Below are 19,883 nucleotides of genomic sequence, written 5' to 3'. Positions count from 1 at the left end.
TTAAGAGACCAAGTGAAGTAATCATAAGAGTTTATTCTCAAGATAACTACACGAGGAGACCAAAAGAAGTTTTGGAAGTAAAAAGACTAATGTAAAGTCTTAACAAGCTTTTGACTAAGGTTATGAATCATTTGACCAAATAGTTTCAATCATGAGTTTTACTTAAGAGCCTAAATGAATCATAGTAACATACTAGTTATGATCAAGTTGCAAAGATTGATATTCCGATATCTTCAATAGCCAACGTTTTAACCACGCAAATGTCATTGTTTAACCTCGCTATGAAATGGTTAAACCTCCTTCCGAAAGGTTATTCCGAAGGACCTATTCTAAATATTATTTGTATTTGAATAATGACATTGCTACACATCATTATGACATGAGTGTGTTAGAGATTTAAAATCTCTTTCCGTAAGGTTGAGATGAGACCACTTCAAAATAGGCATTTTGAAAGGATATGATGGGAACATATATGGTTTTATCCAAGTGACTTGGCAAGGCAATTGATATTTATATTCTTGACAAATTTTGACCGAGAAGTCAATTTCAAAATATGTTGAATTGAGTGGAAGTTAGGAAATTCTCATGTGAAGACATGGAATTTAGTGGGAGCTATCATCCTTGAATGTATAAAACTCATTACTCATTAAAGAATGACGAGCCAATGCTTTCTTTCATAAAGAAGCTTTTGAGTTTTCAATTCTGGATGAAAATGGACAATGATGAATCCAATTACATCAGGGATGTTGGATTAGTATTAAGAGATACACATCACATCAACATACACATAGGTTATTCATTTGAATGAAAATGGGATTACCATTAGCAGTCATGGTAGTTCATTGAACCTGAGAACGGTTGATCTCATGATTATTAGTAACTAATGTTTCCGCCATTAGAATAATCATGTACATGTCCAATTTTGAATCATATGCATAAGAGCATGATGATTGGTTGGTGAGCCATAATAGAAACGTCATGAATTCTCGAGAAGAATTCGATGAGCGATTTCAGTGGTTGACGGAATGTTCCATTGTGTGTTAAGAGGTTGCACATACTGTAGAAAATCCGAGCACATATGAGGATTTATGAGAATCCCAAATCTTTCAAGTCCAGAAAGAGAAATGAGAAGTTTTGGAAAGATATTTGGTTAAGTAAGAGTTTATTCAAAACAATCTTTCCTAATAAAGTTAGGACTTGTGAGAAGTACTAAGCTAATAATCTTGTCAATTGTTGCAAGATTCTACAAAAACATATACCTAGTGCATTGTGTGTGGATGAAATACTTGATCGGTACAAGTTATATTATTCATCGCAAATTCGTTCATTATGAGATGAGCAATGAGAAAGTTCTTTCAAGTTAAAGAACCAAAATCAAGGTCAAGAACCTTGATGTGTACTTGGTAAGATTCATGCTATGAGAACATGAATGAGAAGGAAATTGCAAGTGTAAGAAGTTTGAACATATGGACACATGGGATGTTAAACTTCTATTGCAATCGATAAGTGTTTACACTTATGATAAACATCACAAGGTTGTAATATGATATTGACTACCCGAGTGTGATGTCAACATTTGTCGTTTGAGTTATTATTAACTCACTTGGTACATTGTTATATCCAAACGGGTTGTGGAGACAATTGAACCCCGTTAAAGTGAACATGGATTAACATTGTTTTTGCCCATAGTTACTTATATGAGGTGACGTCTCGAAGTGACTAGAGTGTGATGCGATTGATGGCAAGTTCAAGTGCCATAGAGTCATGTGTGATGACTAGTCGATCACATAGGCGGATTGTTAGGAACATTTTTGTCGGGCCTTATGACCGCTTATAGAGTTCTGGCAAATTTATATAGCCTGGTCGTGGCGAGAGCTACTATAGTATTCAAATGAGTCGATTCTTTTGACTAAAGACTATTCGCCTAAGATGGCACAGTTTCAGATTAACTTTGATTTGTGTTACTACGACCTTCGTAAATGGGGTCAAATGGGCATATTTTGGGTTATGATGGCTGTGGCTAGTCGAAGGGAATGAGTGCAATAGGAATTGTCCACCCCTAGTCAGGGTTATAAAAATATCTCAGGGCCACTCGAGGAGTAATGAACTGGAAATGCGTGGCCACGCTCGGAAGGTATCCAGTGTGGATAAATCCGGTCAATCAGTTATTCTCCAGATCGAGGAAACCACTCTCGATATGATCACCTGCAAGTACGACCTGAAAGACACCTTGCATTGAGTGGGAGATAGTAATAGGACAAGAGAATTGGTGACGCACACTTGTCGAGGACAAGTGGGAGATTGTTGGAATATGTGTCCTCCGACAATAATGCGATCACGACTGTTGATCATGATGATCACATGTTTAAGTCTCATTAAAATGAATACAATTGGGAAGTAATTTTGTTACTGTCAACTGGTCAACATATATCGGTAATGATTGGCTTACTAGAGTTTGACATTACTGTCGTGTGACGGTGGTGATCAGTTGACCCCCTAGGTCATACCTAAAGGGCAACCCTCTTAATTGATTATTTAATTAATCGTATAATGTTACGAGTTAATTAAATTACTTGAAAATTGACGGACGATTTTGGAAGTAAAATTTACGTATCATATTGAAATGTGATTAAATAAGATACGGTCTGAGTAATTAAATTGTATAATTACTCGGATGAAATTAATTGTTTAATGTAACAATTAAATTGAATGAATTGTTATAAATACAATCAGTTGTGATTTATAAATTGGTAAAATATTTTGGCACAAGTAATTATGATATTACCAAGTCGATTTTGTATGTGACGTATTTTTATTAATACGTTGATTTTTAATATGTTAAAAATTACATAACAAATATATGTGACATATGACATGTTACATATAGACAATTGACAAAAATAATATGGACACCATATTATGTTTGTACCGAAATATTGGGGTATTAGGTTAATAATTGTGTTGATTAATTTATTAACTAAACATAATCATTACCTAATTGTATAGCCATGCATGCCTATGGACTTTGTTTAGAACAACAACTTCATGCATTGGCTCCCCAAAACCCCCTCCTCTTACCCGGTTTTGAGAAGGCAAAAGCCATCATGGCTTTTGTTTTATTTTTACCAAATAATATACAAAAGTGTTGTAGATTATTTTTCATTCCATTCCATCATCAAATAAGAGTTTTTTTTTTAGTGAGATAAAAAGCTCTCTTCTCCTCCCTCTCTAAACCGAAAATATTCAAAGTGTTAACAATATTTTTGGTTCAATTTTCTCATAGATTAATATTATAACTAGTATTTGTAATATTAATTTAATTAAGAGGAGCCTTGGGTATTATATTTAGGGAGAGATCTTACTCTTAGATCTTTGTTCTTCCATTGGAATAAGCTCAAGAACAAAAGAGAAAGGTGATCTCTTTTGTGCCCAAATAACCCAAATTCAATATGTAAGGACATGATTTCTCCTCTATTCATATTATTGTTTGCATGCATAAGATCCGTAATTAATTTTATGACAAATTATTTAGACATATAAGAGTATGTTATTATGTACATGAATCTACATTTCCTTCAATTTGGTGTGCATTTCAACGAGACCCCGGCAAACACGCACATATGGATTTTCGAATTTAGGGTCAGTAAGAATAAATGGTCTCTTGTTTACGGCCTGAAGAATACACATACATTATTATATCCCAAAATTTAATAGAATTCATATAAATTTAACTAATTAAACACTTCATGCATACCTTACTGAAAACAGGGAACTGACTTGAAGGGGATGTATGCTGTTTTCCATCAGTCGTCTTCTCAAGTTGCATCTCCTTTTCAAACCCATTATTTACCAAATAAAATTAACCAATGGCACCATGTCAGAAGTTATAGCATTAGAGCTGGCAGTGAACACACCCCCTGATCTTACCCCAAAAAAAAGAAAAAGAAAAATAAGGAAGTATTAATTAGGTACCTGATCGGCTTTAGTTGTTATAACTTCAGAAGCATTAGGTACCTGATCGGCTTTAGTTGTTACAACTTCAGAAGCATTAGGTACCTGATCTTTCTGAATCTCGTTCACCGATACTTCCTTCTCATGTATTGCCCAGGTAGTAGCGGCCTCTTGACCAATCTGTTGTACCTTATTATTACCTCCTTTAGAAATGACATCCTCCATCATCTTCACTTCTTCTTCGGAAAGCTTGCCTCCAGCATTCAGCTTTAGTAGTACGGATGCCATTAACTGAAGGTGCGTGCCAAGAATGTAATGTGTCAGCAATTTTTATCCCAACAATAACATGTGAATTGAACTTAAATGAAAATAATAGAATAAATGGTACCATGTCAGCCTTCTCAGACTTAGTCTTCCTTTTCTTCTTTATCGGGGCAGTTGTCCCATAATATTTCGTTACTCCAACCTCTAACGGGACGCCCCTTAAACGACCTGGATGTTCGGGTCGGCCGATCGCTCTAGCAAGAACGTCATTACGACCAGTGGGAGTAAATTTTCCTTCTTCTACCTCTTTCAATACGTTGTCCTATAATATATTAAATAAATTTCAAATTATATTTGTGACTAAAATAATAAAGTTAGTAATGAACTCGTCTTAATAAAATTATGCTTACTATGTTGGCCAACCCTTCTTCAACATATTTGTCACGCGACCGGGATCCTTTAGGCGTGTGCCCTTCTTTATAAGTTACATGCCGATCCAAGTTGGTCACTCCCTTTGCCACCTACACATTAACATGGTAACATTTATACATGTAAATGTGTATCAATGTAAATCCAAGTGTGATTAAAAAAATAAAGTCTCACAGGGGAATAATGCATGCTACTTACGAGGTTCTCTTCTATCTTTCTGTAACCGCCTCGAGAACCATACCATTTCCCCTTCTTGCATGAAATGTTAGCACGATTTCTTCTGCTAACGGCCTTCAAATAATTATATAAAAGCGCAAGTAGATGGGATAATAAAAAGATTATATAAAGGACTCATTAATTAAAAAAATGATAGGTAAATCGTTAAAAGGCGAGGATATTTAACCTGAAACTTCTCAGTAGTTCTCATCACTTTGAAAAGATCTCATTGTTCCTGACTAATGGTGGGACACTTATTGTCTCCCGGTGGGATCTCACGCATCTCCCCCGTTGCCTTGTCTACATACAACGAATCCCTAGCAACGTCACACCTCCACTGCCTGTGGACATCCGCTGCCTTATGCATAAAATACTTATCATGGCTTTTATCGGGTATAAAAAAGGCTTCCTTTACACGAGCCCAGTATAACTCCGCCAATTTTGGATTCAAATTTCTAAAATCATCTAAATGGATAGGCACAAACTGTCTTGTGCAAGTACCAATCCAACTGGATAAAAAACCCGCATTTGGACTAGTAGGGAAACCCTTCTCACTCCATGTTATTTCCATCGGTTCTTTAGCGGCTATAGCTGCAAGGCATCTCTGGCACTTTGTAGCACCCCTCTCACCAGGCTTATTATCCCCAGGCTTTTGGTTCTTTTGACTTCTTTTCCGTTTTTTACCCATGATAATCCTAAAACCCAAATATGAAAGATATAGAAATGAACAACTTAACAACGTACGTACATGCAGAGTATTATCTAAAACCCTAAACCCTAATAGGAATGAAAATTTAAAACAACAAATTGAGCTTCAAAAATCCTAAACCCTAATAAGGGGAGTGAAGTAGATGATGCGGGATGATAAAGATAACAAAGAAGACGAAAAATAAACAGATGCATGAAAAAGAAAAAAGATGATCGTCTTAAAACCCTAATGACGAAACACAAAATTAAAGTGAACATACCTGATGATGATGATGATAAAGAGAACGAGCAGGATGATAAGGGAAGGCAACGGAATCTGGGCGTCGGAAACTGGGCGACGGCCGGCGACGAGAATGTAAAAAGCGAGGAAGAGAAAAGAATAAACTCAGGATACCAACGGTTGAACTTGTGTTGTGTGTGTTTGTGTATGGTATGCTGTATGTGTTTGTAAATTAGTTTTTTATTAAGACAAAGTATTGACAACGGGTTCTAAAAGTAAAACCGTTGTTATATGTTAATAACAACGGGTCAATAAAAGTCAACCGTTGTCAAAACTTTATTACAACGGTTAAAATATACCCGTTGTAATATATTTTCACCAAATTTGCGCCAAAATGAAATATGTCAAAAAAACCATTGACAACGGGTAGAGGTACTACACCCGTTGTTGAAAGTATTAACAACGGGTAATTTTAATATAACCGTTGTTATTGTTGAACCTTTTTTTTTTAAAAAAAATTACTGTAATTCCATTATAGTCCAAACTCTCAGAACAATACATACTTTATGTAATGTTAAGCACCATATCTTTGCAACATTATTCAAAGAATTTCAACACCAAAGATCCACATCTAATAATAAGATCAAGAAAATAAGACAACACCATCATGCATGCATACTGCAAATCTAAGCTACAGGATTTACCATGCCATGCAAATTTGGAATTTTTATTTAACAATGACCATTATTGATTTACCAATAAATTAAACCATCAAATTATTGGTCTGAAAATGACTCAAAATGTTGGTCGTCCATATCACTGTGTCCTGATGAACTATCTCAGGATCGGGGACGTTTCTTGGATGTCATAGTTTCTTCGTTAACCCAAATACCTTCACCATGGTCATCACGCATATAGATGCTTTCAGTGTCCTCATGATCAGTGTCAACATCGTCGAAATAAGATACAGTGGTAGACTGATCCATTCCCTCAAAAACGACATCCTCATAATCATCACCATTATCGGATGGACTACTCCTTCTACTCCTTATAGACAGTACAACAGAACACTTCTTATCCATAGGATCGGTGACATAGAACACTTGTTTAGCTTGGGATTCCATTATGAAAGGATCATCCTTATTATTTCCAACCTTACCCAGATTGACCAACGTAAATCCCATCTTATCCTTTCGGACACAATGGATGTTGTTATCAACCCAGTTACATCAAAACAAAGGCATTGTGAAATAAATGTAATCTAGTACCAATATTTCTTGAATAACGCCATAATTAAGGCTTTTTCCCCAAATAGGCTTTTTATCTTTTGAAGTAGCAAAGTGCATTGCCTCAAATTCCGAACTCACACCAATATTTTGCATTGTGCTCAACTCATGTTGCTCGCGGGTGTAAAAAGTATATCCATTAATGGCAAAACTGTTGTAAAAGGTGACCCTGGCATTTGGACCTAAACCAAGACGTAGTAACCTAGGAGAGATGTCATCACCAGTTTGATCAGTACACTCTAAGACAATATTCCTAAACCACTCTGCAAACGTCTTCGTATGCTCGTTCGCAATCCACTTCTCGGTCTTGTTTGGGTGATCGTATTTGAGCTCATCTTTGTGTTGTTGAATATAAGGTTGCACCTCATCTTTGTTGTTTAGCACATACGTGTGTGCTAAATGCAACATTTCACGTGTCACAATTTTTTCAACCCGGCTCCTAATACCTTTTCCGGACATCCAGTCACTATGACGAGTCTTAGGAACGCCAATCAACTCCTCAGGGGAGAGATGGGCGTAACAATATGAAAGAGCTTCGTCTAAAATAGCGCGTTCAGCAATACAACCTTCCAGACGATACCGATTAGATGTATAGTCCTTGTAGACCTTCATCAATCTTTCGAAAGGATACTGGTATCTCAAGTACACGGGCCCAAGGTACAAAATCTCCCTAACCAAGTGAATCGTCAGATGAATCATGATAGTGAAGAAAGAGGGTGGAAAATACATTTCCAACTGACAAAGAGAGGTTACAACGAGGTCCTCCAATGAATCCGCGTCATCGGGATCGATGATTTTCTCGCATATGGACTGGAAGAAGAGACAGAATCTAGTTATAGAATATCTTACCTTTTCAGGTAAAATGGAACGAATAGCCACAGGTAGTAATTGTTGCATCAAAATGTGACAATCATGTGACTTTAACCCGGTGAGTTTTAGGTCTTGCATCGACACTAGGCTTTTGATGTTCGACGAATAACCATGTGGCACTTTAATTCCATTCAAGCATGCACATAACTCTTTTTTCTCATTACGTGAAAGGGTATAAGCTGCTGGCGGTAAAAATGTACGATTACCTCTCTTTTGTGGTGCCAAATCTAGCCTAACACCCATCATTTTCATATCTTCCCTAGCTGCGGCGTTATCCTTTGTTTTACCAGGAACATTCAGAAGGGTATTGATAATATTATCACAGACTTTTTTCTCAATGTGCATGAAATCGAGGCAATGCCGACCTCCAGTCGGCCAATATGGAAGTTTATCAAAAAATATGGATCTTTTCTTATACCCACGAGTAGACAATTTAGAGCCGCTCTTCTTCCCATAATCTATCTCAATATGCTTTACTTTCTGATAAACTTCATGCCCACTCAAAATTCTAGGAGGTTGACGAAGTTCTTGTCTTCCATTGAATGCTTTCTGCATCTTGCGATAACAATGGTCATGATACAAGAACCTCCTATTTCCCATATACACATACTTACGAGAAGACTTCAAGTATTTAGACTCGATATCCTCCCCACACAATGGACAAGCCTCTTTCCCATGAACTGTGTGCCCAGAAAGGTCGCCATAAGCCGGATAGTCAGATATTGTACACAATAACATCGCTCTAAAATTGAAAGTTTCGTTCTTATATGAATCAAATACTTCTATCCCACTATCCCACAACAATCGCAAATCATCTAGAAGAGGTTCCAAATATACATCTATATCATTTCCAGATTGTTTAGGGCCGGAAATTAACAACGACAACATCAAATACTTTCTTTTCATGCACACATATGGAGGTAAGTTTTAAATAGCCAACACTACTGGCCAAGTACTATGTTGGCTACTCATGTTTCCGTGTGGGTTCATTCCATCAGTGGACAGTGCTAGACGTAAGTTTCTAGGTTCATTGCCGAACTCGGGATACTTAGCGTCGAACGATTTCCATTGCTTACCATCTGCCGGGTGTCTTAGCTTTCCATCATTTATTCTTCCAGTTTCATGCGAAGTTAACATTTTTGCATCATCGGGATTCGTATAAATCCTTATGACTCTTGGTATCAATGGAAAATACCACAACACCTTAGCCGGGATCCCTTCCTTATTCTTATAACGCCACTCCAAACATTTAGGGCAATTGGTTAAGTTTTGATATAATTTCCGATACAATATGCAATCATTTGGACATGCATGTATTTTCTCATATTTCATACCCACTCCTCTTATTAGTTTTTTCGCCTCATATGTCTTAACAGGTAGAACATTGCCATCAGGAAGCAACTCCTTTATCAAGGCTAAAAAACTAGTGAAACACGTGTCACTCACCCTATTTGCCCCCTTGATATTATACAACTTCACCACAACCGACATTTTTGTGAACTTACAACTAGGATACAGAGGTGCTTCAGACTCACACAACTTCTCATACATGTTGTTAAGGTCATCCCAATTACTAGTGTCATCACCTACATCTTCAAAAGCAATCGACTCATCATCATTCTCTTCATTATCTATAGACCCAACATTCAACTTCACTACTTCCAACTCTTCCAACTCAAAAAACTCGGCAAACTCAGGATCATTAGTTAGCCTTTCGTGTACCTCAACATCATCTTCTTCAGAGTTATTCTCTTCCTCTAATGATTCCCCATGAAAAATCCAACGTGTATAGGTCGACTAAACTCCACTTTTCTAGTTGTATTTTAACGTCCGGAAAAGCCATATAGCTAATATTACCACATCTTTCACAAGGACATGCAATACTAGAAGAACCTTTCAAATTTTTCGAAACGAATTCATAAAATTCAGCTAAACCATCCTTGTAGGTGCGGTCACTCATATTTGCATCAATCATCCAAGTTCGAGTCATTATTCTACATTCATAATAATAGGCAACTAATTCAGAAAATACAATAATAGGCAAACAAATAAACGAAATTCAGGAAAGCAATTAAGCTAAATTATCAACAAATTAGATAATAACCCAAAAAATCCTATATCTATAAGCGTTGCTAAGAAACATATATATACCTAATTGATAAACACGATGAGGGAGAGAAGACGGTGACAACAGTGACGGAGATGAAGACAGAGAGACGATCAGGGAGGAATGGAGGATGATATAGTAGCAGTATTAGCTTGTGTTTGTGTTTTGTAGCGTATAGCAGAATAAAGCAATCTGTTGTTCTTAAGATTTTCATAACATTAATAACAACGGTTATTGAGTCTACAACCGTTGTTAAAAAGTATTAAAAACGGGTTCTAATATAACCGTTGTGATTACTTTTCACTAATTTGGCGCCAAATTATTAACAACGGTTAAAATTTAACCGTTGTTATTAGTTTTTATATTAACAATGGTTTTTCAAGTATGACCCGTTGTTAAAACCAATAACAACGGTTAACAACAAAGAACCGTTGTAATTAAGTTTGGTAAAATTCGCGGAATCAATTCTACAACGTGTTTTGATGATTTTCGTGAATAAGCGTTGTTAAAGGGCCGTTGTGGTTGCCTGTATTTGTAGTAGTGTATGTCTTGAATGTTTAATTTATTAGTTGATGCATTTTTTATTTAGTTGAATGTTTTGTTGAATGGTTTAATTTACGTTTTTTGCAATCGGTTGTAATTTGTAATACCTAGTGTGGCCTTAGTTAATTATGTTTTCGTAATGAAGGAAACATAATTTTAATGTAATTTTGAGATCTCAAATCTCCTTTTATTTTCTTTAAGTATTATGTTTTGAAATTAGAATGTAAATAGGTTTATTTTTGTAATTTTAATTGTAATTTTAAAGAAGACTAAAGATGGAGATTGTATTGCTCACTCCCGCTACATGGACCAAGATGGAACATCAAGACAAGCTTCTCGGGTTCAAGGATGGATTCCAAAGTTGTATTTATGTTCTTTTTGGTAGATAGGCCACACTAGGACTTTATTTTGTTTTACGTTTTTCATTCTTATTGCTTTTCATTCACATGATAGTTAGTGCATCATATTCCGCCTAAACCAAACCACCTACTAAAATGCATGAAAATTGACTCATATAGGTTGAATGTTAGTTTTCATAGACATACAGATGTCACACATTTTAAGCCATCACCTTTGATTATTCATTCTCGCATGCTAGATATTAGTTCACTTAAAATGAATTAAAATAAAGTTGATGGGATCTTTCTCTTAAACTGAAATTGAGACTAGTCTTTATAAGGGCAAACAACTATGAATCCCTTCTTCGTCGGTAGGCATATAGGACCTTACTCTCCATATGACCCCTTCTACGTTAGGTAAGTAGTTTGTGTTGACTTAGTTTACCTCAACATTATAATCCGAAGAGTTTCTCGTTATTATGATGGACTTAAGATAGAATTTACAGAAATTTATCGACCAAGAATTCTAACAGTAGAATTAGCCAAAAGGTTGGCTTATCAATTTGCAGATAATTGAGTCTTGGAATCATTATATAATTCTTGAGGGAGGTCAATTGTATAAATGCTTGAGTCTTCGCGTTATAACAGTATTGCATTAGACTTAAATCATAACGATGAGTATGCTTATTATATTTTATTCTTCTTTTCGCAGTGTAGAATTCGTTTATATTGATAATACTGTTACAACAAACGGCTGGAAATAACGAAATCCCAATGCCAAGTGCCACACTTGGACGCGAGTCCTGGCTGAAAGCTTTCATGGACCACATGAATCAGTTCACACGTCTTAAAAATGACGGGTCCAACTTTGCGGACTAGGAGGCATCATTGCGGAATGCTGCCATTGCTGACGGTAAGGTCAAGTACTTAAATTAGCCGATACCGGTAAACCCAGGCCCCAATGCAGGAGTTAACGAGTGACTTGCTTATAGTGACTTCGTCATGGATGCGGGTGCGATAAAGAACGTACTCATCTTTGCAATGGAAACCAATTTGCAAAGACGCTTCATTGCCCAAGGTGCAAACAAGATTTTCACCACGCTCACTAACGAGTTCTCAAAAGCACCGAGAATCGTTACTTATGAGAATACATGTCGCTTCTTTGATGCGAAACTCCAGAAGGGCCAACCGGTTAGCCCACACATTCTTAACATGATTGAGAATGTCGAGAAACTGGAGGCACTTGATTGCAAAATCAGTGAGAGCATAGTCATTGACCGCATGCTTCATTCACTTCATGATGGTTTTGCCCTTTTCAGGGCAAATTACTACATGAATGACATGAAGAAAAGTCCTCATGAGCTACACTCACTTCTCATATAGACCGAGAAGGATATGAAATTGAGTGGGAGCATGAAGCAAGATGTTCTCATGATTTCCAACAAGAATAAGGGTAAGGGCAAAGCTCCCGGCGACCTAACTGTAGGTAAGCCAAAGTTTAAGAAGCCAAGAAACGGTAAGAGTGGGCCTGGTGAGACTAGTGGCTCACAAGGCAAGGCAAAGAGCAAGGGCGTTCCATTTATGGACTTAAGCAAGCATCAAGGAGTTGGAATCATCGCTTCGACCAAGTGATAAAAGACAATGGATTTACTCGATCGGTCGAGGAACCATGTCTATATATCAAGTCGAGTGGGAGCAAGATTGTCTTCCTAATATTGTATGTTGACGACATACTCCTGATTGGGAATGACATACCTCTCTTATCTTCGGTGAAAGTATGGTTGAAAAACCATTTCCAGATGAAAGATCTGGGAGAGGCACAAAGAATTCTAGGCATCCGTATCTATCGAGATAGATCACGACGAATGTTATCTCTCAGTCAGGAGTCTTACATAGACAAAGTCCTAGAGAGATTCAGCATGACTAACTCCAAGAAGGGGTTTCTTCCTATGGCTCCAGGGGTGCATTTGAGCAAGTCTCAGTCACCAGAGACACCGGAAGAGAAAGAGCGCATGACACGGATTCCTTATGCTTCGGCTATAGGATCAATCATGTATGCCATGATATGCACACGTCCGGACGTGGCATATGCATTGAGTATGATAAGTCGATTCCAACAAGATCCGGGTGAATCACATTGGCTGGCTGTCAAGAACATTCTTAAGTACCTCCGGAGGACTAAAGATTGGGCATTGACTTATGGAGGCTCACAAAAGCTATGCGCAACCGGTTCTGCAGATGCTAGCTTCCAAACGGATCGAGATGACTCGAAATCTCGATCTGGATTCGTTTTTACTCTTAATGGCGCTGCATCACCGGAAGAGTTCGAAACAAACTGTTCAAAGACGATTCTACGACGAGTCCGAGTACTATGCCGCGTCTGAAGCTACAAAGGAAGCGATATGGATGCGTCAATTCTTACATGGGCTCTCTGTAGTGCCTAGTTCGAATGACCCGATCACCATCTATTGCGACAATAGTGGTGCCATCTTCCAAGCTAAGGAGCCAAAGTCTAGCAACAAGTCTAGACATGTACAACGGAAAGCTCATCTAATCCGAGATTACGTGGAGCAAAAGGAAGTAGTGATAGAAAAGATTGCTACAGATAATAACATAGCAGATCCTCTCACTAAAGCATTACGACAAGATAAGCATGAAGGGCATGTTAATTCCATGGGAATCAAACGTGTTCCTGAGTTGTAGTACTCTTTTATGGATTAGATTCATTCTCCTTTGTACTCTATACGACATCATCGTTTTGATATTTTATATATATTTTGTTTTTCATGTGGAATTGTACGACAATTTTGAACACCACAAAGTGAACTGAACAAACATCATATCTTTTTCAGTCCTTAATTGCCCACATGAGCTGATAACTCTGGCAATTATTTTGTGACGTTTGTTGATGGTGGGTTCAACGAGCCATAAGTCAACCAGTTGACTGAACAATCACAGAGGCGATTTATACGGATATTTCGTAGGACACCATTGTGACATCGACGTGGAGTCCTAAATGTTTTATAACATTTGCTGCCCGGTCGTGGATAGGACTTCCATGGTGATCCTTAGAGTCGAATCTTTTGACTATCGACTGTCTCTTGAGACTACGGCAGATTTTGGGTCACTTTGGTTTCTTTCTCACGGTCATCCGTAACAGGGGGCCAAGTAGATTTTTTCTGGGTCATTTCATGCTGTGCTTAGATCGGAAGGAGTCGAGTTGAAGGAAATATTCAGCCTTTATCGTGTACTCGATATTTCTCGGGGCCACTCGAGGAGTCAGAATCGAAATGCATGGCCATGCTCGGATACGGATTCGTTTTATCAGTTAAGTTACTCTCTAGTCGGGGAAACCACTCTAGATACAGATCGATTGTAAAATACGACCTTTTGGATCCGGATCTACAAATTGTTTTACTTGTTGACCTTCCACAGTATGCTTTATCTTGTAAAGCCATTTGCATTGAAGGGGACGAACCTTAGCAGGTAAGTCAACAAGATCCCACACGTTGTTCTCATACATGGAGTCCATCTCGGATTGCATGGCCTCAAGCCATAGCTTTGAGTCAGAACTGGTCATGGCACCTTTATAGGTTGCGGGTTCACTACTCGTTAAGAGTAGAACGTCATCTATGTCATGTTCCTCGACCATACCAATGTATCTGTCTGGAGGAATAGAGACTCTTCCCGACCTCCTAGGTTCCTCAGGAATGTTTACCGCAGCAGGGATTGAAGGAATAGATTCCTCCAATGATTGCTCGGTACTTGGTTCTGGAATCTCCGACAGTTCGAAGGTTCTATCACTCTTTGCATTCTCGAGAAATTCCTTCTCTAAGAATGTAGCACTAGCCGCAACAAAAACACGTTGTTCGGTTGGTGAATAGAAGTAATGACCAAGTGTTCCTTTAGGATAACCTATAAAGTATGTCTTGACCGATCGCGGGCCGAGCTTATCCTCGTGTCTCCACTTGACATAAGCCTCGCAGCCCCAAACCCGTATAAAGGACAAGTTAGGGACCGTTCCCTTCCATAGTTCATATGGAGTCTTGTCAACAGCTTTAGACGGACTTCGGTTAAGTATTAGAGCGGCTGACAAAAGAGCATAACCCCATAATGAATCAGGTAAAATCGTGTGACTCATCATGGATCGAACCATATCAAGTAGTGTTCGATTTCTCCGTTCGGACACACCATTCAATTGAGGTGTTCCAGGTGGAGTTAACTGTAAGGCAATCCCACAGTCTTTGAGGTGTTGATCAAACTCGTGAGAAAGATACTCGCCACCACGATCCGAACGCAGTGTTTTTATCTTTCTACCCAATAGGTTCTGTGCCCTATTCTGGTATTCCTTGAATTTCTCAAAGGATTCACTTTTGTGCTTCATTAAGTAGACATAGCCATATCTACTCAAATCGTCCGTGAAAGTGATGAAATACCTATAGCCTTCTCGTGCGGTGATTGACATAGGACCACATACATCCGTGTGTATGAGCCCTAATAGGTCAGCAGCGTGCATTCCAACACCTTTGAAGGAAATCCGAGTCATATTACCGATGAGACATGATTCACACGTGCCAAATGATTGAAAATCAAAGGCCGAGATAGCTCCATGTTTGATGAGCTGTTTTACGCGTTTCTCATTAATGTGTCCCATACGGGAGTGCCATAGATACGTTTGATCTTTGTCACCAACCTTTAACTTTTTATTCATTACGTGTAATATTTCCGTGGTCGATCTAAAACATAAATTCCGTTCATGGAGACCGCCTTTGTCAGAATCATATCGTGTAATGAGAAAATGCAAGTATTATTTTCTATTACAAATGAAAAACCAAGTTTATCAAGTGCGAAACCAAATAATGTTTTTCGAAAGACTAGGTACATAATAGCAGTCATATAATGACAACTCAAATCCGCTAGGAAGCTGGATCACATATGTCCCCTTTGAGATGGCAGCTACTCTTGCTCCATTCCCGACACGCAGTCCACCTCACCCTTTACGAGGGGTTCGATGTTTCGAGCCCCCGCACATGATTACACGGATGAGAACCACAACCAAGATCAAGTACCCAAGTTCCGTAACTTGAGTGGTTAATCTCAATCATATGAATAAAAGTAGAAGAAGAGGAAGACATACCAACAAAGTTTAACACGACCGCCTTTAAGTCCTCATGATAAACAGGACATGTGCGTCTCCAATGCCCAGTCATGTGGCAATGATGGCATTCCATGTTTTCATTCTTGCTCTTTGTCTCGCTTTGATGAGTTACTTGACTCACCAGGACCACTCTTACCTGAACCCGACTTCTTGAACTTCGCCTTACCTCTTTTGCTAGGTTTGCCGGAGCTTTGCCCTTACCTTTCCCTTTGTTTGACACAACGAGAACATCCTGTTTCATGCTCCCACTGGACTTCATGTCCTTCTCGGTCTGTACGAGGAGGGAATGCAGTTCATGGGGAGTTTTCTTCAAATCATTCATATAGTAATTCGCTCTAAATTGCGAATAACCATCGTGGAGTGAGTGAAGTATGCGATCGATAACAATGTTCTCGCTGATGTTACAATTAAAGGTCTCCAACTTCTCGACATTCTCAATCATGCTGAGAATGTGTGGGCTAACCGGTTGGCCCTTTCTGAGTCTCGCATCAAAGAAGCGAGTGGTATGCTCATAGGTCACGATTCTCGGTGCTTTCGAGAATTCCTTGGTGAGCGTGGTGAAAATCTTGTTTGCACCATGGGCTATGTAGCGTTTCTGCAAATTGGGTTCCATTGCAAAAATGAGTACGTTTTTAATCGCACCCGCTTCCATACAGAAATCATTAAACTTGGTGATTTCAGAAGCTCTAGCCGTGGGACCTGGGTTTGCCGGGATGGGCTCCAAGAGATATTTGAGCTTCCGTCGGCAGCGGCGGCATTCCGTAATGCCGCCTCCCGGTCCGCGAAGTTTGATCCATCATTCTTCGATTGAGTAGACGATTCATCGATTCATGAAGATCCGAAGCCGGGACTCACGGTCCAATGTGGCACTTGGCATTGGGTTATCGGTAGAACCACCATTTGTTATTCAAATTTTAAAATTCGTGATCTACACTGAAAAAGAAAGAAAAACAAAACGAAATAAGAAACTCATCGAGGTGATTTAAGTCTATTTAAAATACATTTTAACATGTAGACTCTCGCACTTGCATAATTGATCTCCCTCAAGAATGATACAAGTGATCCCAAGACTCAATTTCTGTAAATTGATAAGCCAACTGTTTAGCTAATTCTTCCGGAAGAACTCTTGGTCGATAGATTTCCGTAAATCCTATCTATAGTCCACCATAGTCACAGGATCGTACGAGTGACCATAGTGTTGAGATAAAATAGGTCAATCGGTTCCAACTTACCCGACGTAGAAGGGGTCATATTATGCCTACCGACGAAGAAGGGACTCATTGGAGTTTGACCTATAAAGACCGTTCTCAATTTTTGTTTATACGAGGAAGATCCCATCAACTTAATTATAATTCATTTTAAGTGAACGAATAACTAGCGTCTGCGTGAATGAATTAATTCAGATGATGGCTTAAGAATCGTGTGACATGAGAATGTCAATGAAAACTAACTCGTGACCTCTATATGTGTCAGTTTTCATGCAATAAATTAGGTGGTTTGGTTTTTAGACGGAATATGATGCATATTATCGTTACGAAAAATAAATAAATAAATGAATGCAATACGTAAATAAAAATTCCTAGTGTGGCCAAACCTAGTAAAATAAAACATAAAACAACTTTGGAATCCACCGTTGGACCCGAGAAGCTTGTCTTGATGTTCCATCTTGATCCAAGTAGCGGGAGTGAGCATCCGGTCTCCACCTTTAGTCTTCTCAAAATTACAATTTAAAATTACAAATATAAACCTATTTACATTCTAATTAAAAACTGTAATTACAAGTGAAAAAAAAAATCCAAAACGGAGATACGAGATCTCAAAATACAACCAAGACCGTGTTCCATCATTACGGTAACACGTTCTACTAAGGCCACACTAAGTTACAACTGATTGTAAAATTAAATACGTAATAAAAGGCATTCAAAAGGATTCAAAATTAACGATAAATAAAAATGTATCAACTAAAAATAAATTCATTCGTGACATAATTCCGTAATTATGTTAAATTTATCCAAACCACCTTTTAATGATTAAAATTCATGTGATAAAACCGCTTCTATCATTTAATTTTAATCCATTACAATCCGTTACTTTAAATACGCTTTAAAATAACTTAATGGTACGTGTGTGAACCGTTTCACAATCATAGCGAGTGTACAATATCCGTATAATGTACATTTTGTAGCCAAAAGAAAATTTAAAGCAAAAGGAATAAATTTTCAAAGTCATAAAACAAAAAATCCTCGATCCAGGGACACAGTGCTCGATCGAGGAACGGAAGGGCTCGATCGACTGAACTGCAAGTCGATCGAGAGGGTTGCCAAACAGAAAGTGCTCGATCGACTAAACTGGTGGTCGATCGAGTACTTTTATCAGCAAATCTACTCGATCGAGTACGAGGAAAACTCGATCGAGCAGTAGGGTTTTGAAAGGGGTCGATCGAGTACAACAGGGACTCGATCGAGCAAAAACAAGACAGAAATAGCACTCGATCGAGTAGAAATACGCTCGATCGAATGCAAACATGGCTGAAAATTCAAAACCCTCGTGAAAACAGTTTTTCGAGACAAAATCAATTGCAATTTTGATCAAAAACGCATCAAAACAATTTAACAATTGACAAAACTTGACATGTTGCTATAATCTCCGTATAAAATAACAACATGTAAAAGAACAAATCGAAAAACAACAACCCAAGACAAATTGTAAAACAGCCGCACGGTTTTCAATGCACAAATTCATCGTTTCAAAACCGTTTTATGAAAAACACATGGAAAAATTTACGTGGCCTCGCTCTGATACCACTTGTGGGTAAATATCCATATAATACCCTTTAAATTTAGGACTATAACGTAAATTTAACATGCGAATATCGTCATAAAACATAAATACAATATAGAAACGATAAGGAATTAGAATCAACCTCGGGTCCTTATAGTGCGGCGTAAAGAATGTAAAATCAACAGAGATTCCCTCCTAATTGTTGCACCCAAGATTTGTCCGAGATATGCCCTTGTGCTAGAACGTGTTCTCCGATTGCCTTGCAATATTGGGAGAACTTGATGTGAGTTTTTCTCGAGATGTGAGATCTCAGTTTCAGAGAGAAAATTAATCTCCAAAACCCTAATTTCTGTGTAAATGAAATTGTCTAGTTCACAAAAGGAGAGGAGCTCTCCTTTTGTGTGTTTCAACCAAACCGAGAGCCCTCATGGGGAAGTGGGCTTCCACTTTCTCGACTTTTAGCTCGAGGTCCAGATTCGCAAAATGCTAAAATGTATATGACGGGTTTGTATTATAAATCATCATCGGTTATCGGTTATCAATACATCGACTAATAACACGGATTAGTTGAAGTATTAATACATGTCCGACAAAGACAATATTGTATAATTAATATTCAATATACATTTAATTAAATATAAAACGCTTATATTTAATTTTACGAATTAACTGGTTAATTCGCCTTAGCTCATAATATTTAATCCGTATTAAATATAATTTCTCAACATCACATGTTTGACTAATTACTAGTCAAATAACTCGGACTAACTGGTTAGTCAAATTGGCATCTACATGACTGTATTTTCATACCGTCACATTTCTCAAACGTATCCTATAGGTGTGACTTTTAGGGACCAGTTGATCACCGCCATCTGTATGACAATAACGTCAAACTTATCTAGCAAGCCAACCGTTATTGATAAACGTGGATCAACTGATAATAATACCAAAAGTATGCCCTTTGATCCTTTTAGAGGTTTATAAGTCCTTGCACTAACTGTTAAGGACACCA

Source organism: Silene latifolia, chromosome 9 (assembly GCF_048544455.1).
Source record: "Silene latifolia isolate original U9 population chromosome 9, ASM4854445v1, whole genome shotgun sequence".
Taxonomy (NCBI): domain Eukaryota; kingdom Viridiplantae; phylum Streptophyta; class Magnoliopsida; order Caryophyllales; family Caryophyllaceae; genus Silene; species Silene latifolia.
The sequence above is the reverse complement of the archived record's forward strand: the minus strand, read 5'-3'. Positions refer to the sequence as shown.